The following is a 13,577-nucleotide window of genomic DNA, read 5'->3' as shown; positions in this document are numbered from 1 at the left end:
AGCCCAAAATCCCAAGGATGTTCAGTCTATTTCAGTTGTCAATTTATGATCTTTAAAACATTTTTAAAATTGACTGAACCTTAACTACATCCTACCTCATCTTGTACTAGCCAAGTTTTACAGATGCCATCTTAAAAATCAATTCAAAGAACAGCCATAAACTTGAAAGCTTCCTATTTGAAGTGTATATGGCAGAATGCAATTTTGTTTAATTTTAATTGACAGAGATGTCAGCCTAAGAGAATATTTTAGAATATTAGTAGGAACAGTAAACTCAAGCCTTGACACTTTTATGATATAATGGTATAATTCTCAGGAAAAAAATCACCACTGTCAGAATTTACACAAAAGCGGAACATGTTTTACTTTTTCCTCTGTAAAGGAGTGACAAATGTATTACTAATTACACAATTACTTTATTATCTAGAACCAGTAATAAACCCCTTGATGTACACTCAGAAAGTCTTAGTTTTATTTTGAAAGCCAAGGGTTTTTTTAATAAATTAGTATTACAAATTTGTTGGTGAGATTTCAGCCTGCGGGATGTAGTTCAGTTCACTGCCCTCTGCATTTTACAATACAAAAAGCATATTCTCAAGATCTGAGACAAAATTGATGTAAAAATCTTATCACTACCTATTTGAGCAAGCTGAGAATTAGGTTTGAAGAAATATGATCAGTTACTGGAAAAGATCCCAATACAATGAATTCTGTTGGTTTTCTTTGATACTGATTATTATATGTCTTTATTTTTCTGGATAAGACAAGGCAACTTCACATTAAGAAATACATGCATGACCTGACATAAGCTACTCATTCTTCAAATTCAGATAAAATAGAAGGAACTTACATAGGACACTTCCTTAATTTTGAAAGTGGCTGATTCTGAACCTACCTCTTTTTGAAAAAGTCCACAAAACTGCAAACTGAGTCCTCAGTCCCTCACTTTGGGAGTGGGTGAAGCCCTGCTCCAGACTGTACCCCACTGTCCCTTTTGTACCACTATTGTAAAGAAAATTCTCAGGCAACAAGAACCAAGTGACACAAAGGCAAACTGAGAAACTTGGCGCTGCTGTACAATAAATATAAATGTTCCCTAACTCCCCAAGGCCTGATCTAGCGAACTACTTAAATATGCAGCTGACTTTAAGCACATGAGTAATCCCTTTGGCTTTAAAGAATTACTCATGTGCTTAAAGATAAGTATAGTGCCCTGCTGTATCAGGACCTAGCCTTCAAAACAAAGTATGGCAGCGATTTAGTGATTAATTGCAGCCTACAGATAGACAAGCCAGTTGGGTTAAACGAGAATTGGCCCAACCCTTTGCCCTTCTCCAAAAACAAATCTGAATAAAGGTCAAAAGAGTTTGGTTAAGGATGTACTTACGAAACTTTCAAACCTTTTGAGGACCATCCACCACTGGTAAAGGCTCTCACATTGTATCCCTCCGGGAGTCCCATAGGCGTAGTCAGTTGTAAACTCATTTTCCTATATGGTCAGGCACGCGTGTGGGGGGAGGAATAAATGACAATGTAGAATGGCCAAAGCTGGTGTCCAGTGACCATGGAGCTTTTAATATGGAGGCGACGGAATTGGGATTAAGAATTGCAGCTGCTAAGATGCTAAACCCCACATACAGCTCCTATGGCTCAGATGTTATCAAGCGTAAAATCTTTTGAATAAAGCCTTACATGGGGGCACCATTGTAAACTGCTTTCCCAGTTAAACCCTTTACGTAGCGGTAAGAGGGAAAAGGTTGTGTTTTGCTGTATTATTTTCAGTAATAAGTCAAAGGCCTCTGAAATAAATTCCCATAAATTTTAAAGGACTTTCCATAATAAAAATAATGTCTGGTAGAAGCACTATAATGAAACTGCTGCTTAAACTATTCTACTCCTTTAAGGATAGCCAGCGACTAATTTTCTTCCATGAGACAATATTGTACAAATTACAGTGCTCATTTCCGTCACAGAAGCTAAAGTCAGATAGGTTTCTGAGTAAGCTCTGAAGGAGTTGGTGTGATTTTGGAGGACTTTTTGCCAGTCTCTGTTTATGTGTGCTTATATCTAATACAAATTCCCTCTCTTTGGTATTTATATCACTCTCATTATGACACTGGCATCAAATTGTATTCCCAGCATTGCCCTTAACTGGAGCTGTGGCTATGACGAAGTTCTTGTCTCAGAAATGGCATGAGAAAAAAATGACACAGTTAATATTGTAGTACATTTTGGAAAAAATGATAGAAGATACAGTTATTCAGAAAATTGACACAGGATTTCTGTGTTTAGCAGATATAAAAACAAAACCAAAACAAAAATGCTAAGCTGTCCAGATTTTTCTCCAGCTAAAAGAGAATAAAAGGTCCATGATAGTAAAGTTTCCCCATACAGAAGAACATAATAGAGATTATGTATCATGAATAATCAAAAGACAACAAAGTCTTTGGCATTTTTTCCTTAAATAATCTCGCCCTTTTCAATGTCCGCTTTCCTGGCAGAAATACATAGAATTTCATCCCATGCACAAATAGCAATAGTATTTTCAATTTGAACGTGTTTGTACAGTTCTGTTGACTAAGAAAAAACAACCAAAAACTAAATCAAAGCTACAGGTTTCCAAGATAGAGACCACAGCGTGTAAGAAACCTCTGTAATGAGCAGCATAACACAAACAGCAGTTGCCGACTCCTTGAAAAGTTAAACTAACAGCAACCACATGGGTGGAAACATCATCATCATCAAGAGAAGACGTTATGAGAGAGAAGAAATGGATTGGCAAGAGTAATAAGAAGGCTGGAGATGAAGAGATTTAAGAATTAAGAAGAGCAAACAAGGGACTGATTTTTTGTTTGTTTGTTTATTTGTTTCGTTAGAGAAATGGGTGGGAAAATAAAAGTCTCTTCTATCATGTTTGTCCCCACTTAAACACAACACACACCTGGCCTGTAGGAAGGATTAACTTTCTGCTTATAAACTGTTGTATTTTGATATTAAGTTATTTTTAGCTACAGCTTGGCTAAGTGATGTGTGTGCATCTGCCACCCTGTGACTCAGCCATGATTTCTGTGGTGCTCTGAAGTGAGCTCCACACCTGGATTGGCATGTCCTGTGCCAGCTTTCAGCCTCCTGAGATTTGCGTTGAGTTTAGGGGAGCACCAGGCTTTGCAAACCAAGAGTAAAAATAGTCATCACTAAAGCACTATAGTAATATTTTTGTGCTGCTGAAAAACAGCAGTGGAAATGGTAGGTGGCATGCCTTTCTCAGGAGCTATTTTTGAAGGTATCTTGTATTTCTTTGGACAGTATAAAAAGTTTCAGTCCATGTTACTGACTAAGAGCCTATAAAACCTCAGGTTAGAACCCAAAATTGAGCTTGTTTCCGTGATCCTTAAAAGAGCTTCAAAGTCACTACAAATAACAATCAATGCCCTTTTCTTGATTTTCCAGAACTTTATATAGATTACTAGATAGAGACACCTGAATCAAAATCTGTTGAGGTCAATGAAAATATTTCTATTGACTTCAGTGAAAGCTGCATTTGGCCTAAAAATGATCCATTATGTGAGGCAAACTTGCTCACTGAGTTCTAGTCAGATCTAATTTTATGCAATTGGAAATCATCACTCACTCTTCTGGAGGCTGTGAAAGAAAAGGCTTCTTTATTCCTTGGCTCAAAATCATTTGGTTTAAGATCTACCATAGGACTTACCACATCTGACTAGCAACTATTAAGTAGCCTTCCTTTTTCATTACTTTTGTCCTCTGCACTGCACAAAATCAAGCTCATTGTGTTTGGGGATGGGTTGGTTATAGGTTTTTCTAACATCAGTCTCTTACCCTGCTTTATTGGCTCAGAATTTTTTCATAAGACGCTGCTAGTATGGATACTTGACAGTCAAAACCTTCTTAAGTAAATCAATATTACAATATGTTCTAGTAACACAAAAGGAAAAAAAAAAAAGCTGATTTTTAGTGTTAGCTGGCACAGTATTTTAAAGTAAGCAATAACAACATGTCACATAAATGTATAAAGAATGCAATTCTGAAATCTGTAAGAAAATCTGATTTGACCAACAATTTTTACACAGATTATCTTTTAGCTTCCATTTCTAACAAACCATGTTATGAGATCATACCTCTCTGTCTCATCTATCAGTCATTTTCAATTTTGATGGCAGGAGGAGGAGAAAAAAAAGTCTAGAAAGATAATAAAATCTCTCACAAGTCTCACAGATGCTTAAGTTCACAGAAATGGGGCTGGTTAGCAAAAAGGGACTTAAACTGGGGCCCCCATCACAGAAAAGAGTGAAGTAATCAATGCAAGGAAGCTGCAAAAGACAAAGCTATGAAAATTTTGTAGAGCTCCTTATATTTGGCTTTTACTCCAAACAATGTTTTGGGAGATTCACATTATATCAATAAAACAAGTACACAAATACAAATGAGCCAAGATAAATTTATTTTCTCATAATAATCACATCAGAGTTGATGTAGAGCCTTGGTTATGAAGGCGAAGTTTTGGGAATGGCCAAGTAATCTGAAAAGGCCAATCTCCTACCAGTTCCCTTTTCCCTTGAAACCCTGAGACATTCGTCGTTGTGTAGAAAAATTGGAGTGGTTCACAGGCTCTGTTGCTTGGAGGCAAATCTCCTCACACAATGACCTTCAAAGTATATTTTTACACCCCCATGGGCTTTCACATTCAAAACCTACTGCAAATATTGCTAGTCAAAAGGGATTTGCAATGGAGCTAAGATGCAACCTGCCTTCTGCAGCTCTTGTTCACCCGAAATGAGAGTTTGGTCCACGGGAATTTTTGCTGACTTCTGCAAGGGCATATGCCTCTACTCCACCAAATCTGTCCAAAAAGATCAAAACCCAAGACATGTTCCAGCTTCACCCTTCTATAGCAAGACTGTTTTACATAAAGAAAAGAAGTTCAAAATGAGGAGGTCATCAGATTTAATTTCAGATGACCTAGGGTCTATCACTAGTCTTCTCAGTGACTCTGGGCAACTTGTATTGTTTCCCATACCCCAGTTTCCTCAGCAATAAGTGGTATCAGCCTCCAGCAGGGATCAGTACCAGATTTGAAGGTGAAAGTCACTACAGAATACGCAGGCATTATTAGTTATTTTTTAATAGGACACCAAACATGGTCTGTAGACCCCAGCAATAGGAAGGAAGCACATGGGAGGTGAGAAGAGTGAAATTAGATAAAGTGGATCACTTAAGCAATAGAAATGGAAAACCTTTCTTTCATTTTTATGTAATACAGAAGGTTCATTATGTGCTCTATCGACAACATAGTATTTTTCAGTGTCACCTGTTCATTAAAGAGTCATTTTAAAGACAGTTGATGGGTTTCAGTATTATACTATTAATCTAATAAAAGTATTCATTGGTTTATATATTATATTTCTTTTCCTGCTGCTCTGGTAATCCTTTAATAAGACATCCCAAAAGTACTGATTCTGATCTCACATCAATGTATATTAGTAAATCCATTAAAGCTAATAGGTTATTGTCCATTGATGTAAGAAAATCAAGGCTAATGAGGCTACTTGAGTATGCAAGAATTACAGGATCGGAACCTACTGTCATTTAATATTTTGGAAGGTTATGTGCCTTCTCAAGATAGGACATCATTTTCCTTAACACAGCTTTCAATAGAGGTGCATTAGCCTCTAGTGGCAGTAGAGGTGATATATTGTATTGCTAATTTAAAGGATTATGCATGAAAAGTGAATATATTGCAATAATTATGAAGTCTTGTTTGACTTCACTTTTCCACAAGTGTACTTTGTCATGCTTTAAATACCTTATGGATTTGAAAAGCAAAATAAAGATGCTGTAAATTGGGGTGAAGTAAAACCTTATTAGCACATACTAAGAGCAGATTTAGGTTTGGAATATGTTTTTGGAATATTTTCTGTGTAATTGCCATCATTACTGCATCAGTCATTAGAGCAATGCCTCTACCTATTTGATTGCAAGCATGTGTGAGTTTGTGTGCACGTGTGTGCTGAAGGGGTCACGACATTTATTAAAGCAGTCAATAAGGCACGCACAGGACAGGCGACTGAGCCTGGAATATATTTATATTTATACTCATTTCTGATATGGAAACTAAAGCGGAAAAATCAATTGGAATCTAACGTTTCATTGTCCTTCACCTTGACTCTTTGGTTTAAAGTAAGCAGTTAAAGAATAAACATTGCTGAGGAGAAATAAATAAATAAATAGATGAAAAAGCCACTCTCTAACATTATTAGGACTTCCAAAGTAAATAAAAAGTGGTAGAGCTGAGAGCAAATTGCTGCAGTGGTGCTAGGGAGAATCCTGATTTTAGCACCGCTGTACCAAATTTGTCATTTAGGAAAGCTCTTGTTCCCTTTATTGAGTTCCACTGTAGTGAACAATTTCTGCCTGCATCCCTCGTGTGTCCTTTTGGTTTATTATCTTTCACTGTGAATTGAGCATCCACAATCAGTTTCACAGGAAGCCTAATTTTACACACTGCTTATACATATGATGAGGACTTCCCCCTCTCACCCCCCCTTCCCCATCCCTTCTCCCAATGTTCTTATCAAATGAAGAATTGTGGATAAGGGTTAGGTGCAGATAAACATGAGTGTAGCACTTCCAGAAAGGTCATGATCTCCCCATAAGGTGCTTCTTGTTATGCCTGACCTTCAGATTTTCATCATCAGCCCGCCTGACAACTTAATAATGCAGAGGTGCAGGATTCATTTCTCCCCTCTGAGAGAGCCGGTACGGGACGCCCTTTTCCCTGATTATTTCCCTGCACTCCCGGCTGCCCTTTATAAGCCAACCAGAACTCCATCAATCATGCTCTTCTCTCCTTTCCTCCTCGGCCCCCAGTTCTGAAAGCTGGAAAGCTGCAATGTCCCCTTTTGTCTTGCACCGCTACACAGCTACGACAACAGCAGCGAAGCCTCACCGCCTGAAAACACCCTTTGCAGGCACCAATCCACCTTTCTATTTAAAAGAGAGAGTCTTTTGGCTTTCCTCCATGCTGACTGTGTTATCTGAGAGAATAACTCTTCATGGGCTCTGCTGACTGTCAAAAGAGGGAAGAAATTTAAGCTGAAATCAGAAGTTTTGATCCCTTTATTTTTCATATTTCTTTTTTTATTTTTTTTCCTTCTTGTTCTCACACTTGTTTTTCTGTAGTTTAATAATAACTAAATGAAGGAGGAAAAAAATCTTTTCAGAATTATTATTTTTTTTTTTTCTTTCTAAAGATAAGGGAGAAGCAAAAATTTCATATATTCATGGTAGTAAGCACATCAGTTTATTGGAATTAAGTAACAAAGAAAAGTTTGGAAGTCTTAGGATTGGAGGATATTGATTCAGATCGGAATTTAAAGGCTGCAATAAACTCATGTTATGAAATATGTATTCCCTTCACCCCTAGCCTTACTACTGCTTTTTTCAGCCAGTGATTCCTAGAGTGAAAGCGTGATGATAACGCACCATGAGCATCTGGTGAGAGTGAAGTACAGTATGTTCCCTGACAGAGCAGGGAGATGCCAAGGCCATCTCCTATTGTCTAAAGCAGCTGCCATTTGTATCTCCAAGAGGGGAAGTATCCCCTGATAAGCTACAGCTCAGCTGGGTACGAGAGCTACACCATACCCAGCAAGCAAACTCAGATCCTACCCTGCCCAGTGGCAGCAGGATGCAAATCTGTGCGCAGCTGGATAGAGAAGTTAATGCGATAGCCCTGCTCACCCTATTAAGTCACTGTGCTGGATCTGTAAGAAAAAATAAATAAATAACAAAGCCGCATGAAGCACCGTAAAACCACTCATTTGCCAAATATCAGCATTGTGGCTGAAATGAAGTTTTCCTCACTCCTCCTGTGTCTGGATGCACTCAGTGCTGTTGCATGAGAAAGCCTAAACTCACGGCTGTGAGATTTTGTAACTGAACCACTACCTCCCCATGGAAAGAAAAAACCTGCTCAAAAGCAGAGAAAACAGCCTCAGCACTATTCAGTCTCCCAAACAGGTATTGTGGGAATAATTGGGAAGCCCTCGAATAATGTTTTACCATCTGAATTATTTCATACATCATAGATTCGGAAAATCCCAACACAGATTTGGAGCCTGTAACAAAATCTGGAATTACATTTACTGGTTGTGAAAGCCAAATATCTCTTCAGAGCATTATTTTTCTTAGTATGAAAAAAAAAAAAAATAAAAAATCTTCCTATGAAGATCTTCTTTCAAACTAATAACATGTTAAAGATTGCAAACTGCCATCAGAAGTGAGCTGAAAAGCCTAGCAAATGTTCAGGAAATGCAAGAACAGGGAGTTTGCCCTAAATCCCTTTGAGTCAACTAGTGTTGCTTCTGACTATGGCATGTTTTGAACAAAATCCCAAAGGATCATCTGGTTCATTTTGAGACTTTTCTCCAGTTTAGTCAAGGCTTTAAAACAAGTCTAAAGACAATCTCGGAAAGACCAGAAAACATGAGTCAAAACTAAAGGGTTGGGAAAAAAACCTTAAGAAAGAGATGAAATAAGAAGGAAGGAAGAATAGAAAGGATGAGGCACAGTAGAGAAAAGGGAAAGATCACTTTGAGATGTTAGAGAAGAAAAATAGATGGATGATAATGATCTATGGGTGGGGGAGAATCTGTCTGAGGCAGAGAAGCAGGTTTGGACAGCAAAGGGAAGCACAAACAAATGAAGCAGAAAAACAGGAAGGAAAGCAAAGCAAACTTGTAGATACAGAGGAAAAGTGACAGGAAACCTGCCGTGCCTAGTATCCTTTTTTGACCACTAGACGCAGGAAATCACACTTCAAAAGGACAGCCAAGAACTGGGGAGCTGATAAGAGTGATAAAGATGCCATTGCCACTAGATCAAAGTGTTGAAGGGAAGGAGGGAAGGAGGAGATAAAAGGAAGAAAAGAGGAAAAGAAAAGGAATAAAGAGCAAATAGTGGATCTTAAAAGAGGCTGGAGTTCTTTTTTTTTTTTTTTTTTTTTGACTTTTTGTCTGCAAAGACACCCAGTTTGTGTCTCTAAGTGGGAAGGGGGACTCCCTGGGATATTAAAACCACTGCTAAGCCAAGCTCCATTTAAGCTTCACAACCTCCAGTAAATGCAAATCCTTTGCTTGGCACCTCTTCTTCATTTCAGTCTTCATTAGCTGCAGCAGCAGTGCCATCGGCTGTCCCCCGTCCTTTGGCAAGGCTTTTCCAGCGGTCCCTCACCTGGGACCTGGGCTGCTCCACTCCCCTGCAGTCCCCAGCACTCACAGGGGATGCACAAAAAGATGCCACAGTCTCCGGGTGCCGTCTTCATATGTCCTCAAATGAATGAGATACAGAAGGACACAGGGTCAAGCTGTTCTTTAGATTTGAGTTTCCCTCTGTGAAACACTGATTTTGTAGGGTGGAGGGAGCTTGTCCTCTACTGCCATTTGCCAAGGGAAAATGAGGAATAGTTTGGATCCCGACCAGAGGGCCATGGCTACATCCAAGCCCTTGCAAATTGACTTGGCAAGAAAGGATTCTCTCGAGGAGTGAGGAAAACCAGAGAGATGTCAGTCAGAGAAGTAAACACCATATGCTTGTCTTACAGCATCTGACGGTAGTGAAGTGGACAGAGCAGAGAGGCTGGCAGATCTGAGAAATAGAGCAGTGTAAATCAAGACACACTCTCCTTTCTCTGCTTCCCAGAGGAGTTCCACAGACATGAGCAGTGTATTCCTTCTAAATCCAGGGGCTCGTCAAAGCCGATTGGTGTTTTCCATACCGATTATTTACGCTAAGCCTTGATTGAATGAACTGTAGGTTACAGAGAGGTGACTTTTTTTGAAATGTATGAGATAAATCCTTCTTCGTCTAGAGGGCAAAAAGTTAGGGAAAGGCAGAGACTACAGAACCATTTAAAATGGTGTACTTGGTTTTAAATAAAAATTATCTTCTCCAGCTATTCTTTTTTATTTCCTCAGTGCTGAAAATTTTGCAGGTAAAGATTGTCTAATATCTTCAATTTTCATGGTAAAATGTTGTCATTTGACTCATGTGATGGTAGCGAAGATGGGAGGCAACTGGTCTCTGGTGTTCCTTTGCTCTACTTTTCTACCTCTTGTCTCCTTCAGTTTAAATTTGTATCAGGGTCACAATTCTCTCTCCAGAAATGCTATTAAACAGTGGAGACAGGCTGCAGAGACACCAGTGAGACTCCATTCCATGAGCAAAACTCATTTCTTAAGTCCATCAGTCATTATCCATGTGGTATTCAGCCCATCAGGTTGCTATTGCTTTAACAGTTGATTTTTGAAAGCTTTTTGAAAACAAAGAGCAAGCATGATAGCTATGGAAATAAACAGCTGAGAAGCCAGCCTGCAGACAAAAAGCTAGGTTGTTGATAAAGACAGGTTGGTGAGGAAGGAAAAAACTTACTAGAAAAAAATAATTGAAATTCAGGTTAGAGGAAAAGCTTCTGAAATGTGTAATGTTGCATTAACTTATCCCAGACATATTTTGACAGCTATAAGAGGAAATAGCTGAATTAGAAGTTTTACAAGTGTAATCTCTGACAGGTTTTACACCAAATATTTACCTTTTTATTCATCAGGTTAATAAGCTCCTAACCTTCTCTTGCACTGGTCATTTCCTGATGAGATTCAATTTTCTCCTATCTGGCCGCAACATGCTCATGTGCTCAAAGTGAGTTTCAAACACAAGGACATGCTCAGAGCTTGAGGAGGTGGCTCTGAAGCCACCAACTCTGAGTCATTTCAGCTCAAAATCGATAGGAGATTTACTCACATGATAATCGTAAATTTAAGCTATTCAGGAGTGAATTCCTGTTCAGCAAAGCTTTCTATTCCTCTTGTTAGTTCAACCCAAGATTTTAATGCCTTTTAGCTTACAATTAAGAAAGCTTTCTGGACCTTGACTGTTCTGTCTCAATTCTTAGCTCTAGAAAACCAATATTGAAAGTACAAAAATTTTCCTTTTCCTCTAATTCTCCCCTTTTATTTAACATGTATGTAATGCACTCAGTAAATCTAACTATTTGAGTAGCTAATATCAGTATGACTTAGAAATTATATGGATTTTATTTTGCCTGACAGTGCATGTTCTCTTAGAACATCTAACATGAATGACTATTAAAAATATGCTAATTCACTATAGTAAGAGTGTAGTAAGAATGGTATCTGCAACCAAGCTGATAGTAAGCAAATATAGAACATGCCAAAGTGGACAATAATTTAAAAGAAAAAAATCATCATAAAAATTATCTGTACACATAATGACTTGTTTAAGAACAAAATTTTTTATCAGGAAAATTTAAGAGTAAAAGAAAACTGTGGCAAAAAGAATATGAACCATAATTGATAACACACAGAAAACTCCTTTGTTCAAATATGCTAAATGTTCTAATATAATGAAGTTCTTTCATATCAGATCTAATCTAATGACTCTTCTTTACTGCATCCTATTTTTGATTTACTATTTTAATGTTAAAAATTCCACCTGACCAAAGACATAAGAAAAAAAAAAATCTATATTCTGTCATTGTGTTATTTTTATATTCCTTTTTAATTATATGGTATAAAAATCCTATTCTAATAAAGGACATATGTAGCATAAATACACTAGGACACTTTTATATCAATGGCAAATATCTGTAGTCATTTAATACCCTGGTATGATGGATAAGAGCTCAAAAATAGCTTCAGAGAAGTAACCTTTGTGCTAAATTAACAAAAATAAATATTAACTTCTGAAATATGTGATAGAAAATCTTTAATGCAAACGCCCAAAGTATTCCTTCAAAAAGATTTATCAGTTCCTAACCCAACTCACATGAAAGTGGTCATTTTCATCTGCTAAATATTTTCCCAGGAATGATCATTTTATTTGGTGAAATGTTGAACAAAAGATCACGTCAGAACTAAGATTTGTGTGGAAAGAGCATAATCTACATGAAACTAAAATATCAGTTTCGTTGAGATCCCTTTATGCATTTCTGATAAAGCCCTTCCTCCTCTATTTTGTCAAGCAAACAGTATCCAGTGTTTTTGTGTCCCAATTGAGTGATCAGTACCACTGCATGGTCAGAACTTCGCTTTTTTTTTTTGTGGAAGTACGGTATTTCACTGCCTTTTTTTGGTCAATATGTTCCAAGTTTGGTCTCTTTTAGTAAAAAAATCCATATTTTTGTTTCCAAAAGATAAAGAAAAGCAAAACTAGCAGAAAGCAAATTTTCTCTGTGATGATACATTATTATTTATTTTTAATATTTATTATTAAAAAGGTATAATTTTTTTATACTTCAAATACATTTTCCAAGCAGTTTTTAATTGCTTCATTCTGTCACTCCACTGCAAAGTCTTCCTAACACCTCCTAGCATGATTGTTTCCTGCTAACAGAGACATTTTGCAGACAGATTGAGTGTCAATATTATTAGCAGTAAATTATTCACATTGCGTGAATAGCCTTATAATCCTTATTTACTGTGAATAATCAGGAACCTATTGTTTTAAAAATAATAATTTTTAATAAGCTCTAGTGGTTCTGATAGCATCTTATGGATGTTTTCAAGGTTTTAGAGTGGCAGAGATTAAAAGGTTATTCTTCTGATTCGAAGAGTGACAGTGACAGTAATACCAAGTTTGTCCCTAAAATGTTAAAGACTGCAGAAAACATGTGTAGCAACCTTGTGTCTGTGCTGTCGGGCGCTAATACTTGTCTGCTTGTGTGGTACACAGATAAAGGTAAGGAATGAGTAGCTGTATCAATCAGTTTGCTGCTAAAATAGCCTTTCACTGTTTATTTTCCAGCTAAGTCAATTAAGCAAGGTGGTGCATCAACATTGAGTATGTGCTGATTTCAGATATATTGGCAGGATTTTAAATAAACACCCATGAAAGGAGTATACATCTGTTAAAAAAAGGCAAGCTCTTAGGGAAATAAATACTAAAGATGGCATGCTCTAACCCAGAAACAGAGGAATTTAAAGACTGCTTTGTTGTTGTGTCAGTATTTTTTCTGCAGATGACTTCATTTCCCAAATAGCGTTGTTTTTTGTTTTTTTTTTTTTTTAAGCACAAAACTTTAAGCTTTCTCAGTTACAGTGTTGTCTTGTTTGAATGCATGCATAAATAAATTTTGAGCATCTGCTTCAAATCTAGCTTTACGTGAAAGAATAAAGAGATAGTTTTGAGCTATCTAATTAAAACACTGAGACCTGCCCCATTAAATAATTCCAGTTTTATGTCAATTCATGTGCTGCTGTAATTCAAAGAACCTGCTTGTCCAAATCAGGTCAAGGTTCATAGAAATTGTGGAGGCAGAATCTTTTGGAAGGACACGCCCTGATCAACAGGGTTATGGTCTGCAGGCATGTGAGCCCAAAGATGTGTGGATAAAATAAAAGCAGAAAGTGAAGTGTTCAAGATCAGACAGCACAATACGACAGAATCGAGAATAAAACATGGAGACACCAATCCCCAGATCAGTGTTCTATGCACTATATCTATAAACCAGTGATTATCCCTAAATAATATTTTTGATGTGT

Source organism: Patagioenas fasciata, chromosome 12 (assembly GCF_037038585.1).
Source record: "Patagioenas fasciata isolate bPatFas1 chromosome 12, bPatFas1.hap1, whole genome shotgun sequence".
Lineage (NCBI taxonomy): Eukaryota > Metazoa > Chordata > Aves > Columbiformes > Columbidae > Patagioenas > Patagioenas fasciata.
Note: the sequence above shows the minus strand (reverse complement) of the source record.